The 15,173-nt window shown below is 37.3% G+C and overlaps 1 long non-coding RNA gene and 1 pseudogene across 2 annotated transcripts in view; both read right to left on the reverse strand.

The window, feature by feature from the left end:
* Positions 1-8,994, reverse strand: part of LOC101712654 (uncharacterized) — a 45,366-nt gene extending 36,372 nt beyond the window's left edge. For both annotated transcript variants that reach the window (XR_015451653.1, XR_015451654.1), the window contains exons 1-3: positions 8,763-8,994; positions 8,280-8,527; positions 8,120-8,198 (exon numbers count right to left, since the gene is read on the reverse strand). This is a non-coding gene — a long non-coding RNA (uncharacterized LOC101712654). The remainder of the gene's footprint in view (positions 1-8,119; positions 8,199-8,279; positions 8,528-8,762) is intronic.
* Positions 8,995-11,689: 2,695 nt separating this feature from the next.
* Positions 11,690-12,920, reverse strand: LOC101720708 (uncharacterized; annotated as a pseudogene).
* Between the last annotated feature and the right edge of the window lie 2,253 nt (positions 12,921-15,173).

Here is a 15,173-nt window from a genome sequence, read left to right on the forward strand (position 1 = left end):
ATAGTCACAGGGTTAGAGCTCAAAACAAACAGCCCTTTGCAATGCCCACCCAGGGCCTCAGCCCATGTGCCACTGGCCAAAAAGAAGCCCACACAGGGCCAAGACACACACTTAATTCAAAATGAAACTCATAGACTGAAAGTTACAGGGTGGAAAACAATACTCCATGCAATAGGAACCCCCAAAAGAGCAGGAGTAGCTACCCTCTTTGCAGATCAAGTGGATTTCAAACACTGATTAAGAGAGACCAAGAAGAACACTACATCCTTGTAAAGGGAAAATTCAGAGGAAGAGATGACAATCATAAATATATATGCACCAAACCCTAGTCTGCCAAACTATATAAAACAAATACAGACATGAAAAATCAAACAAGCACTAATACAATAGTAGTGGGGGAACTCAATACCCCACTATCACAAATAAATAGATCAACTAGACAAAAAATAAGCAACAAAATACTAGAACTCAACAAAACTCATGAACAAATGAACTTAACAGCTATTTACAGAGTCTTCCACCCCACAAAATCAGAATACACATTCTTTTCAGCTGCACACGGGTTGCTCTCCAAAATAGACCACATACTCACTCATAAAACATGTTTAAGTAAGCACAAAGGAATTGAAGTTATCCCCTGTATATTATCAGACCATAGTGTGACAAAATTGGAGATCAACAGCAAAAAAAACTGCAAAAACTTCATAAACACATGGAAATTGAACAACACACTTCTGAATAACCAATGGGTCACAGAGGAAATTAAAGAGGAAATCAGACAGTTCCTTCCATTAAATGACAATGACAATACAACATTTGAGAATCTATGGGACACAATGAAAGCAGTCTTATGAGGAAAATTCATAGCAGTGAATACACATATTAGGAAAACAGAGCGAGTCCTATTAAACAACCTGATGCTGAACCTCAAGATGCTAGAAAAAGAATAGCAGGACAAACCCAAAGCTCATACAAGGGAGGAAATTGTAAAGATCAGAGCAGAAATCAATGCAATGGAGACTAAGAGTATGATACAAAAACATCAATGAAGGCAAGAGTTGGTTCTTCAAAAGAATAAACAAAATTGACAAACCCTTAACCAACCATATCAGAAAAAGGAGCGAAAAGGCCCAAATCCAAGCAATTAGGAATGAAAACGATGGACTCAGCAGAAATCCAGAGGGTCATCAATACCTACTTCAAGAAACTATATGCCAATAAGATGGAAAACACAGAAGAAATGGTCAGATTCCTAGATACATATGAATTACCAAAGCTGAACAAAGAAAACCTAAAAATTCTAAACAACCCAATATCAATCGATGAAACTGAAAACATAATTAAAAACTTACCAACTAAGAAAAGTTCAGGTCCTGATGGTTTCACCACTGAGTTCTACAAGACATTTAAAGAGGAAATACTGCCACTACTGGTTAAACTCTTCAATGAAATTGAAAAGGAAGCAATACTCCCGAATTCATTCCTGGAAGCCAGCATTACCTTGATCCCCAAAGCAGAGAAAAACCCAACCCAAAAAGAAAACTATAGGCCAATCTCACAAATGAACATAGATGCAAAAATCCTTAATAAGATACTAGCAAATAGAATGCAGAAGATCATCAAGAAGATCATACACCCGGACCAAGTGGGACTCATCCCAGGGATGCAGGGATGGTAAAACATACGCAAATCAATCAACGTAATGCACTATATCAGTAGAGCCAAGGACAAAAACCATATGATGATCTCAATAGATGCAGAGAAAGCATTTGACAAAGTCCAACATGCATTTATGATAAAAACTCCACAAAAAATTGGAATAGACAGTCTCCATCTCAATCTGATAAAAGCCATCTATGAAAAACCAACAGCCAATATCATACTAAGTGGTCAAAAACTGAAATCCTTCACACTAAAATCAGGAACAAGACAAGGATGTCCACTATCACCACTCTTGTTCAATATAGTTCTGGAAACATTAGCCACGGCAATTAGACAAGAGAAAGAAATAAAAGGAATAAAGATAGGTAATGAAGAAGTCAAATTGTCCTTATTTGCAGATGACATAATACTCTATATAGAAGATCCCAAGAACTCCACCAAAAGTCTTCTAGACTTAATAACCAAATTCAGCCAAGTAGCTGGTTACAAGGTCAACACACAAAAATCAATAGCTTTCCTCTACACCAATGACAGACTCACTGAGAGAGAAATAGGGCAAATAATTTCTTTCACAATAGCATCCAAAAAACTGAAATACCTAGGAATCAACCTAACAAATGAAATCAAAGACCTCTTCTCTGAAAACTATAGCACTCTGAAAAAAGAGATTGAAGACAATATAGGAAAATGGAAAGGCATCCCTTGCTCCTGGGTAGGAAGAATCAACATAGTGACAATGGCCATACTTCCAAAACTGCTATATAGATTCAATGCAATCCCAATTGAAATCCCAGCAGCATACTTCACAAAGTGAATCCAAAAATTCATTTGGAACAAGAAGAGACCCAGAATAGCAAAAGCAACTCTAGGAGAATGAGAGATATGAGGGAGAGACATGCCAGGGAATATTACAACCCCCAATTTGAAACTATACTATAAAGCTACTGTGATAAAAACAGCATGGTACCTGAAAAGAAACAGACCTGAGGACCAGTGGAACAGATTAGAAGATGCAGAAACAACTCCAGACACACTCATCCACCTCAACTTTCACAAAGGAGCCAAACACTCTCACTGGAGGAAAGATAGCCTCTTTAATAAATGGTGCTGGAAAAATTGGGTTTCAAATTGCCAAAGATTAAAACTAGAGCTATATCTTTCACCATGCACTAAATTAAAATCAAAATGCATTAAAGATCTAAATATTAAAATAGAAACACCAAATTGGCTGGAACAGAGGTTAGGTAGAACTCTTGAAGACATTGATGTAGGAAAAGATTTTATGAACAAAACCTCAGTTATCCATGAACTAGCACAAACAATCAACAAGTGGGATCTCTTCTAATTAAAAAGCTTCTGCACAGCAAGAGAAACCACCAACAGTGTAAAGAGACAACCCACAATGCTGGAAAAAATCTTCACTTGCTGTTCCTCAGACAAAGGTCTACTATCTAGAATCTATAAAAAACTTTAAAAAAAAATCAGATCTCCCAAATTTAAAGACCTAATCCAAAAATGGGCATCTGAAATGAACAGACATTTCTCAGACAAAGAAGTAGAAATAGCAGAGAAACATATGAAAAAATGTTCAACATCACTGGTCATTTGAGAGATGCAAATGAAAACAATGCTGAGATTGCACCTCACCCCAGAAAGAATGGCTGCTATCATGTAATCAACCAATAACAAATGCTGGCGGAGCTGTGGGGAAAGAGGAACCCTGCTACCCTGCTGGTGGGAGTGCAGACTGGTGCAACCACTGTGGAAATCAATATGGAGATACCTCAAAGACCTAGGACTGGAAGTCCCATTTGACCCAGCTATTCCCCTGCTGGGTATCTTCCCAAAGAATTCAAAGAATCATACCTCAGTGATATATGTGCATACATGTTCATTGCAGTACAGTTTGTAATAGCTAAATCTTGGAAACACCCCAAATGCCCATCAACTGGAGACTGGATAAAGAAAATGTGTTTTTTTTTATAAAATGGAGTACTACTCAGCCATAAAAATGAGAAATTAGAAATATGTCTATAAATATTTCTAGAAATAGCTAAATGGATGCACATTGAGGCGATACTCTTAAGTGAAATAAATAGGACCCACATGTGTAAATACCAAATAGTTTCTCTAGTGTGAGAAACTGAAAGTGTAAATAAGGACTAAAAGCTATAATGGGGCCGGGGATTTAGCTCAGTGGTTCCAGTGCCTGCCTGGAAAGTGCAAGGTCCTGAGTTTGATCCCTGGTACCAAAAAATTAAAATAAAATTTAAAAATAATAGCTATAATGGATAATGTGAAATGGGAAGAAAAGGGGCAAAGGGGAAGGGGAAGTGGGAGGGGTAGGGGAAAGGAAAGAAAGGAATGAAATTAATATGAGAAAATGGAAACAAAGTCTTTGTAAATAGGGAGGGATGGAGGGGTTGAAGGGAGGGCAAGGGAAGGGGGAAAAATTAAAACCAAGAGGGATTAGGTAAAGGTGCAAATTTCCAATGATGAATGTCATTATATTGTATACATAAATGTAGCAATAAAATTAAATTTAAAAAAAGAAAAAGAAGTGGAAAAGGGCAATGAGAAAATAAAACATTTCATGGGAGCTAGAATTGGTATCTTTTTTTCGTATTATGTAGTAGCAGAAAAATAAGTGGTACCACAGGAGTGAAGAGAATAGAAGAGGAATCCCTAGAAGAGTGAGAAAGTAAGATAAAATCTTTAAATTTAATGAAGAAATGGAGAGAATTAATAGTACCAATATTAAGAAAAGACTAAAAATAAAAGCAATGTGATATATATGAGATAAGATGGACAAAATAAAAGCAAACACATTAGATATTCAATTAAATGTGAAAGGACTGGATTCATCTTTTAAAAACAAAGATTTTCAGACTGGACTTAAAAATCAAATGTATCTATTTTCGAAACACAATTAAAGTGCTTTTTAATGTTGGGAATAATATATAATAATAATAATAATTATTATTATTATTATTATTATTATATAATAAATATATCAGGAAAACATTTTTTTAAAGAGGGAAGGAATAAGGTGAGGAAAGCAGCAATTACTATCTTTATTAGTCAATACAGCTTTTAAGATTAAGAGCATTAAACAGGACAAAGAAAGTCATAAAATATGAAGATACTATTTATGCAACAGGTATAATAGTCACATATCTACACATATCACATATTTTTAAAACTATATATATGAAGCAAAACCTACTAGAAATCTTTTCTAAATTAAGACACAGACCTTGATTATATAGTGGGCTACTGAGTAGTTATTTATAATATAGCTTTTATATTTTATTTCTCCCTGTGTTCAGTGTGGTCGGCAAAGTTTATGCTTGGATAGACTCTAAGGTGCAATTAATCTTAAGAGAAGAGCACCTTTATGTGTTAATTCTAGTTTTAAGGACTGCAAACTGGTCTTCTTGTCTTGAAAGTTGCTGATCTCCTCACCACACTGCACTACGTCCATGGGCTCCAATGAACCCATCTAGAGGATCACAGGGCCCACTGAGGCAGGGAATCATGGAGGACACTTGGGGACCTCACTATGGGCTGTGCCGACACTGCTGGTACAGTGCCTAGGCTGGCCTTTCCAATATGGACTCCACAGAGACTTCTAGTTCTGGAGGAGAGGGCTTCCAACCCTCAGCCTGTAGCACCCTTACCCAATGCTTTACCTCATGGGATAAGGAGTTTTGTGGTCCTGAAGGGGGACCTGGGTTATCTCTTGGTCTCCTCTTCAGGCCACTCCCTAGATTCAACCCCAGCACTTGGCAAACACTCATCTCTCTTCAGTTTCAACAGCATGTTTTAAGCATACATTATGGATATGACCTTGTTCTTGACTGCTTTTTTAAGGGCAACTTTTCCAAGATTTCTCTCAGATCTGAGAGTGAACCAAAGCTTCAGAGTGTTCCACATGCAGGAATGCAGAGTTTGTCAGGAGTAGTCCACAGACAACTCTGACCCCTGACATTGTTCCATCAGGCTGAGGTGAAAAATGTGAGATTAAGTGAAGAAGAGTGAGTTTTTAATGATATTAAATTATTTCATCTTAAAGGTTATCTCCCCACCACCACCACCTAGGGATTGATCATGGGATCTTTGTACTGAGCTACATCTCTATCTGTTTTTGTTTTATTTTGTTTTGTTTTGACAGAATCTCATTACGTTGCTAAGTTGCCCTGGCTAGAACTTGTGATCCTTCTGTCTCACCCTTCCAGAGTGGTGGGGTTACAGGTGTGCACCACTGCGCCTGGCTTTAAAGGTCAATCTTTATCTTGATATAATGGCCTTCCTCTTTTTAGCTTTAAAGTGGCATTTCTTTTATAAGAGTAGATAGAAGAGGGTTTTTTAATATGTTCTTACTAGAATAAATAAAAAGTTGACAACTCTATGATTCCCAAATACTGTTATGTATGATCATGTAATATATTGCTCTTTGAACTCCAGCACATGGTGGCCCCTTCTCCCTATGGTTTCCTTTCTGTAGTTCTAAGGGCTTTAAAAGGGTATGATGCAGTATTGCCTCAGTCACCTCTCTCTCTTTGTTAGTATTCCTTGGCCAGCAGTTGAAATGGTTCTGTTATACAAGGAGCTGGATTTGCTGTGGAGGCATATGGGGCTGCACTATGCTGAGTCCCACCCTGGGAAGTGGACAGAGGGTGCCTTGCAAAGTGTTGCTCAGCCTGGTACTTCCTGACCCTTTCTAAAATTCCCAAAGCAGTCTGTCCCCACTGGATAGAATAAGCCCCAAATCTTGATCCCTAGCATAACAGTAATCCCCCATTATTCTGAAGGAAAGGTTCTCAAATACATGTTTAGCAGTCATCATATATATGACAAATTTGACCTGAATCTGTCCTCAAAATTCAAAAGAAAATGGAAAATTGGCAATTATGATCATACCAATACCACACTAAAGATAGACAAGTTTTATCTTCATCCTCCAAAATTCTAAAATGGTTTCTAATGTTATTTCTATCATTTAGCAATTAAAATTGTAGGGAGTTTACTTTAAACCCAAATTGGGTTTGGAAGTTTGGCTCATTTGAAGTGGTCTAGTTATGACTGACAATTTACTGTACTTCATTCTATCACAGGAAGCACCATGGGGTAGGGAACTTGGGTCTAACAACAAAGATCTGAGTTAGAATCTTGACTAAAAATTGCTTGGCAGTTGTGTTACTTTCAGCAGTCTTTTAACTTCTGTAAGTCTCAGTCCATCATTTGTAAAATAAGTATTATAAGATCAATAGCAGGCAGTTGCAATCCATTGTTATAAAGTACAAAAAAATGCTAGTGTTTTTCCAAAAAATCTTAAAGGCCATCAAATTTTACTTTCAAATGAACTTGTGATGTCTTTTTCTGCTTTTAATATTTTTAAAAAATTGGGAAGGAGAATTGGGGAAGGCAGTTTACTTCTCAAGTTTGTGAGAGTTACACAAATGATTCTAGAGTAAAAGGGTCTTTTGCCAAATGTTTTGAATGCCAAATATCCAACATGTCAAACAAGAACCCCAAATGGTCTCAGCTTCAATTTCACACTATTGTTGCTTTAGCCAAACGGTCTCCTGAGCCTGGTGCTTCAGTGCTGAGTCATTACTGACTCAGAGATTTATAAATACCACTACTTGAATCACTTGGAGTTTTCTTTAGTGGTTCCCTATCTCTCTTTCAAAGTTTCAATTAAGCTTGACCCCAGGAAGGGAATAATATCTGACAAGTTCACTTCCCACATTTGTGAGGCTGCTAAGACTATGACGTGCATGATACATTTATAAGAAAGAACATTCTAAAAATAAGTATAATGTATTCTCATTCAACTCACTAAATAACTGATGTAACTTGAAGACAGTAAGCTACACTCATCAGTTTTCTCTTAACATCTTACTAAATGTCAGAAAGAAATGGAAATGTTCTAAATAAGGATACCACTCTAATTCCTTACAAGGTAAATTAAAATGCATAATTTTTATCAGAAAAAATGCTTTAAAAATGATATAAATAACATTCAAAATCTAATTCTCATTTGGTGGGAAAAGTTTAAAAATAGCACTCAGCTAAGGTGTTATGTTGAAACCAGCTGAAATGTAACTGCTGGTACATAAAATAATTGTAGTAAGAGATTTACTTATGGAATAAGGGACAAGAAATTACAGACTAATGGACAAGTATTCTACAATATTAGGGTCAACTCATCAGCTATGCTAACAAAAATGTACAGTAGCTTCTGGCCTACCTCAAAAGTGCAAGGTCTCAAGTTCGATCCCTGGTACAAAAAAAAAAAAAAATATATATATATATATATACACACACACACACACACACACATACAGCAGCAACCAAAATCCTTCATATTTGCTTTTGTATAACAATTTGCAGTAGGTTTATCTTTCCAATTGTATTTAAAACCTGTTAGCTTTTTGTGGGTACTTATTACCTGATAGTTGGGGAAAGATATCCAGTAGCTCCTCGAGGGCACAGAGAAGTCCAGGAGAGGAAATTTTGCCAGAGATAATCTACAAAACAAATTGTGTCTGTAAGAGAGCAAGAGGTAAGTCGGGAACACTAACTGAGGAGGAGGGAGGCCAGTCACATACTTTATGGCTTCATATTCATCAGCCACCAGATGAGCAGCCCAATGGTTGCAAGCACTCCTGCTCACTTCAATTGCTTTCTGTGCCTTCTGTCAGGCACACATCCCATCCCTCTAGAGCTGTTGTGGTTACAGTTTTCAGGACAACAGGCCTCATGAAAGGAGCATTTTTAGGCCTGGGAGACAAGTCCAAAGGAAGCTTATATGAATCAGTCAAAGAATGAGTGAGCTGAACCTTATGCTGAGAGCAATCTGAAAAGCAAATTTGCAAAGAAATCTTATTAGGGAACTAGAGTGTTTCTGATTCTTAAGAAGAAAATGAAATGTAAAATTTTCAATTTATGCAGAATTCTCTATAGTCTTTTGAATTACAAAGAAGTGACAGGTCTATTTCAAATCCTCTTCCCAGAAAGAGATAAAATCATAAAAGTAAAATACTGGAACAAATTCTCAGTACTAAAAATAAACCGTATTGCCAACACCTTACCAATTGAGCAGATAATATCGGTAAAGTAAAGACGAAACAAGATTAGAAGATCTCACTGAAGCCAACATAGTCCTACTGCCCTGGAAATTGTGCAGTGCTGTGAGTTGTTAAGCAGATCTTGAGAAATTTCACTTGCAATTCCTAATGAGGATGAGAAAAAGTGGTAAGTAAAAGTAACAGTTGGACAGAACCACAGATTCAGAGGCTATCTGGCTGGGCAGAAAACGCCAGCCTGTGGGGATATCAGAAAAGTTGGCAGCCCGTTCAGCTTGCTACTTGCCCAGGTTCACAGGGGTATGGTGACACTGGAGAGCACTTTCCTAAAATGGAAGAGGAAATAGGGCCTTAAATTACACTTTCATTCCAATTTTAGGATATATGCTGCTGAAGTGAGTACCTAAATTGCACTTTCAAACAACAAGAAAAAGACATGAAAAAGACAAAAATCTCTCCTTAAAGAAGCACTTTTCTACTAGAACTAACTGGAGCATGTATTGGAGTAGGGCCACCATGAAACTCTGCTGGCTCCAAGAGTTTTATCTAAAATTTTATCTACTTGGCTCCTGTTATATTAAAATATGCACCCACATTAGAAGCACAGCCCTCCAAAATGCCAGGACACACCTCCCATCTAGGCAAGTGAAAGCTCCAGGGAAGAAGGTCCCAGAGAAAGCTATACCCGTCCTGTGTATGTGGAGTATAGGCTAAGGTGAACAGAAAACCAAACATGAAAAATCTGGCCTCTGATACAATCATTTCAACAAAACACAATCTCTGTGACAAATTTATAGACTCTCCCCTTCCTGTCTGACCCACATATGACCCCTCCATACACATTCCTGTTCTACTCTATTCCAGAGGTTGAACAGTCAACTGGATATTTTCCAACAACATCCAACTTCCAGAGTACCTGGGAGGGAACATATATACACATGTGCACACACACACAACAGGCTGGAGTAGACATTTTCTCCTCAGTCCATTAAATGCCAAAGGTGATGGAATCACATTAATTTTTAAGGAGAATAGTTACGATTCAAGAGTTCTGTGTCTCAGTAAAGTGTCCTTTTCATATTGAAATAAAAGATCTAATCAAATATGAAAACTCTCAGAAAATGCAACCCATATAGTCTCTCTAGAAAAATGACTTCAAGAGAGGTAGTGATGACAAAAAGGAAATATGATTAAAGGAGTCACAGATGGAGATGACTGAGTGGGCCCATCTGAAAATAAAAAATAAAATAAACTTGGAGAATCTAGAGTTCTTTTTTTTTAATTCTTTAATGCAAACAATATTTAATTTTGAAAGGCTGCATCCTTGTTCCAAAGCAACATGGTCAGAAGTGTTCTCATTTCATGAGGTAAGGCCTTTCATTTTACTGATGCCTTTTTAGATAGCAACATGAGAAGCCTGTAAGAAAAGCATTATCAAAACCTTTCAAAGTTGAGGTTAAAATTCAAATATAGGTTTCCTTTCCAAAAAAAATCACAAAGAACAGAGTATTTTATAACCTGAAAGTATCTGCCCATTTACAAATGTCCTTGCATCTTTGACATATATCATGAATGTTAACATAGTTTAACTTGTAGTTACAGTATTCTGCAGTATGTAAGACACAGGTTTCACATTGGATAGACTGACTTATTCTTCATATAAATTCCATGAAATGGAATACACTGTGAGATTTGGTTAATTTACCACAGATTTACATTTGTAAGAGTTCTTTGCAATAGTAATTGTTTGGTGAATCCTGAGGACACAACTTATAAGAAGATTTTTTGGTGTCTGAGACAGGGGCATTTCAGACTGGCTTTTAATTCTGTAGCCCAGGCAAGCCTTGAACTTGTGGCTATCCTCCTGACTTAGCTTCCAAAGTGCTGGTGTTAGAGGAATGTACCACCATGCCTGGTAAAAATGAACTTCCTAAGCTCACTGCATTTGTCTAGTTTCACCCCAGAACAAATCCTTTTATAAGAACAAAATTAACACTTGACAAAAACTCAGTATATTCACTACATATGTAAGGTTCTCCAGTTCAACTATTCTATTCCAGTTTTGAAGCTTGGAAAAAAAGCCTTAGCATGCCCATTAACTTTGTATGGCTTCCACAAAGAGAAGTTTGATGTCTAGTGAATTTTCAGCCTTGCAAGTGTCTGTTGTACTTGCATTATGTTTTTTATAACTGTTCCTCTTTAGTCTGGATTGGGATGTTGATTATTGCTTGACTTCATTGGAAGGTCTTGTCACCCTCCCTATATCTTACCAGTCATATATAAATTCTCCAGTGTTATGCATGGTGTGAATTTGCGCATTCATCTCATTTCTACGGTTTTTCTCCAGTATGGGTTATCTAATATGTGCTAAAGTGTGAGCACTGAAGATAGGATTTGCCAAACTACTTATATTTATCTAAGGTTCTCTCGAGGATATATTTTGATGTGTTCTGAGCCCTGAGTGTATATTAAAAGATTTGCAACTCTCACTCCATTTGTGAGGTTTTTTTGCAGTTTGAATTTTTCAGTGAATACTAATGCCATATTTTCCCCTTCAGGCATTGTATTGGAAAAGTTTCTCTCTACTATGCATTAGCTTATGGTTACTTGTTAAATGATAACTCAAGGGTTCTCTCATTTATCCTACATGAAAATTATCTTCCCAGTTGGAATTGTCCAATGTTTTGTATGGCTTGAACACTGCTTGAAGTCTTCTTCCCCATTCATCAGCTTTCTCTCCAGGATGAAATTTCCAAGGAATTCCAAGATAGGAATTGTCATGAAGCCCTTGCCATATTTTTTCTAGTATGTATTACATGCTTAGTACACTCACTGAATCTGTAAGATTTCTCACCTCTATGAGTTCTCTGGTGCATAAAGTGTCAAATTTAACTCAAGATCTTGGCACATTCATTATATTAGTAAGGTTTCTCTCAAGTATGAACTCTCAGATGACATACTAGGAATGAGTTTAGACTGAACACTTTGCCACATTCATTGTATTTGTAAGGTTTCTCTCCAGTGTGAATGCTACGATGATGTGCAAGGTGGGAATTGCTATTGAACACCTCATTGCATTTGTTAAGGTTTCTCTACAGTGTGAATTATCAGATGTTTTGCAAGGTATGAATTACAACTGAACACTTTCTGACATTTATTGTACTTGTAAAGTTTCTCTCCAGTGTGGATGGTTTGATGCTTTGCTAGAAATGACCTGAGTGAACACTTTACCACATTCACTGAATTTGTAAGGTTTCTCTCCAGTATGGATTCTCTGATGACTTGCTAGGTATGACTTGTGTCTGAAGACCTTGCCACATTCATTACATTTATAAGGTTTTTCTCTAGCATGAATTATCAGATGTTGTACAAGGTAGCAATTGTGACTAAAGACCTTACCACATTTATTACTTTGAAAGAATCCAGAATGGATTCTTTGATGATTTGCTGGGTATGACTTCTGTCTAAACACCTTGCCACATTCATTATATTTGTAAGATTTCTCACCAGAATAGTCTGATGACATATAAAGTTTGATTTCTGATTGAAGACCTTGCCACATTCATTACATTTGAAAGGTTTCTCTCCAGTATGGATTCTTTGATGGTTTGCTAAGTATGACATTTTACTGAAGACTTTTCCACAGTCATTACATTTGTAGAGTTTCTCTCCAGAATGCATTCTCTGATGATTTGCTAGGTTTGACTTTTGACTGAAGACCTTGCCACATTCGTTACATTTGTAAGCTTTCTCTTCAGAATGGATTCTCTGATGATTTGCTAGGTATGAATTGAGACTGAAGACCTTGCCACATTCATTACATTTGTGAGGTTTCTCACTAGTGTGAATAGTCTGATGACGTATAAAGTTTGAATTCTGATTGAAGTCCTTGCCACATTCATTACATTTGAAAAGTTTCTCTCCAGTATGGATTCTTTGATGATTTGCTAAGTATGACTTTTTACTGAAGACTTTTCCAAATTCATTACATTTGTAAGGTTTCTCTCCAGTATGCATTCCCTGATGACTTCTAAGGTTTGATTTCTTATTGAAGACCTTGCCACCTATAACACATAGAAACTGTTTCTCTTGAGCATAGATTATCTGATGCATAGTAAAGCATGCATTGTCTTCTAACCTGTCTACTGTGACACTCAAAGTCATTTTTCTGGATTTCTTTGAAGCACGATTCTTGAATGTCATGGATTTTATGTCTTTCCAACACTGCTGTCTGGAACATTTCTCCAGTATGACTCTTCCTTTTTGGTGGAAATTCTTTGATGGCACATTTAGGAGAGGTATCTATGTTCACATTTTTTGACACTTTCCCTCCCATTTGAGTTCCTTGATACTTTCACTTGCCCATGCACACTCCAGGGTTCTCCCCCTTGCTCCAACATGAAGAAAACACTCAGGTCAAAAGGAGAGATTCCCAGGGAGACCAGGTTCCTGTAGTTCTCCAACATCACGTTCCTGTATAAAGTCCTCTGCACAGGGGCCAGATATTCCCACTCCTCCTGGGAAAATTCTATGGCCACATCCCTAAATGTCAACAGATCCTGAATAACAGCCATTTTCGACTCATTTTCTTTCCTCTTCCTCCTCTTCCAGGATTCTTATGTGGAAAGATGGGTCCTTTGGTGCCGACTGCACCATTTCCCCATTTCCCATTTCTGACTGCACCAAGCTCCCCCATTTCCTTCCTAATGAATGGTTGGCTTTGAAAGAAAACAGGTATTTGTTTTGATGAATGTAATAAGAGGTACTAAGCCTCATGGAGCACTCATTGTGTGCCAAGGACTATTCTAAGTACTTATCATAGATTAATTCATTTGATCCTCACAATACACTAGGATGCAACACCCAATTTTAGAATATTAGCATCTTTTCAAGTATTCACACTTGATCTTAGCCAAAAGGCCAAGAAGCGATTCAAGTATTCAATTTATTTAGTACTGAAAGTTTAATTTTCTGTCCTTGGGCCACCATTCCAGCGCTCCTAGGACAGAGGAGGTGAGCCAATCTCAGCACCCAGGAGAAGGCTCCCTGCCGCCATTCCACCCTTCCTAGGGCAGAGGAGATGAGCCACATGGGTGCCAGCAGCACCCCCCCACACCTATGGAAATGAGAAGACATGTAAACAAGGCTCAGAAATAGACTTCCAGATCACCTACAGCAACCCCAGAGTGAAACAAGATGGAACAATCTCTGATACTCAACAACCTGGACTCCCTGAACTGGCAACAAAAGAGGATCTAGAAAAAATGAAAGCAGAAATAATTTCTCAGATAACAGCAGAGATTGTGCCCATAGTGCAAGATATGACTAATAAATCTAAAGAGGACACAGATAAAAAAATAGAGGATCTAAGGAACATGATGGAATCCCAACATAGGAAATAAATGGAATCCATAAAACAGATGCAAACAGATTTCCAAGAGATTAAAAACTCCACTGAAAGTCTACACAGCAGAATAAACCAATGTGAGGATAAAATTTCAGGTATAGAAGATAAGATTGCAATTAGCAAGCAGGAAAAGAAAAATTTCTTTAAAATAGTAAGGGACCACAACAAAGCAATCCAGCAGCTGCTAGACGATGGAAAGAAGAATAACATAAGACTGATTGGAGTCAATGAAGAAACAGGAGAGAGTGCAGATGACATTAAAAAAACTGTTCACAGAAGTGATGGCAGAAAACTTCCCAAGTAGGGGAAAAGAACTTGACATACAGATAAGTGAGGCATATAGGACTCCAAATAGCCTTGATCAAAAAAAATCTACACATAGGCATATAATAGGATTCCAGAAACCCAACAGAATAACAACATTCTACAAGCAGTGAGAGAAAAGAAACAAATCACATACAAAGGAAAGCCCATCAGAATCACAGCAGACTTCTCAATGCAAACACTCAAGGCAAGAAGAGCTTGCAGTGATGTATTTCAAGCCCTAAAGGAAAACAGCCTCCAACTCAGATTGATGTACCCTGCAAAACTATCTTTCAAAACTGATGGAGAAATAAGATACTTTCATGATAAAGAGAACCTTAGGAACTTCGTGAATACCAAACCAGCACTCCAAAAAATTTTAAACAATATTCTAGGAAAAGACAATGAGGATCACACCCCCAGGAAGCCCAGCAGAATGAATCCTTTGGGCATGACAAATTAAATGCCAAGGGGGAGAATCCAACAAAAAGAAAAAGTCATGACAAGGCTTTTAAAACTTTTAACTTCATCCACCTAATGAGTGTGTGATTCATTCTTGTTATTGTACTGATTAGTATTTTTCTGATTCTAGTGTTGCACACTTTTCCTTGTGCTGTACTGGCTATTTATCATCTTCTTATGTCTGCTTTTTAATTGGGTTGTCTATTAATGAGCTGTAAGAGTTCTTTATATATTCTGGTCATAGG

Source organism: Heterocephalus glaber, unplaced genomic scaffold, assembly GCF_053883595.1.
Source record: "Heterocephalus glaber isolate CG9 unplaced genomic scaffold, H.glaber_assembly_v1.0 deba00001429, whole genome shotgun sequence".
NCBI classification, from domain to species: domain Eukaryota; kingdom Metazoa; phylum Chordata; class Mammalia; order Rodentia; family Bathyergidae; genus Heterocephalus; species Heterocephalus glaber.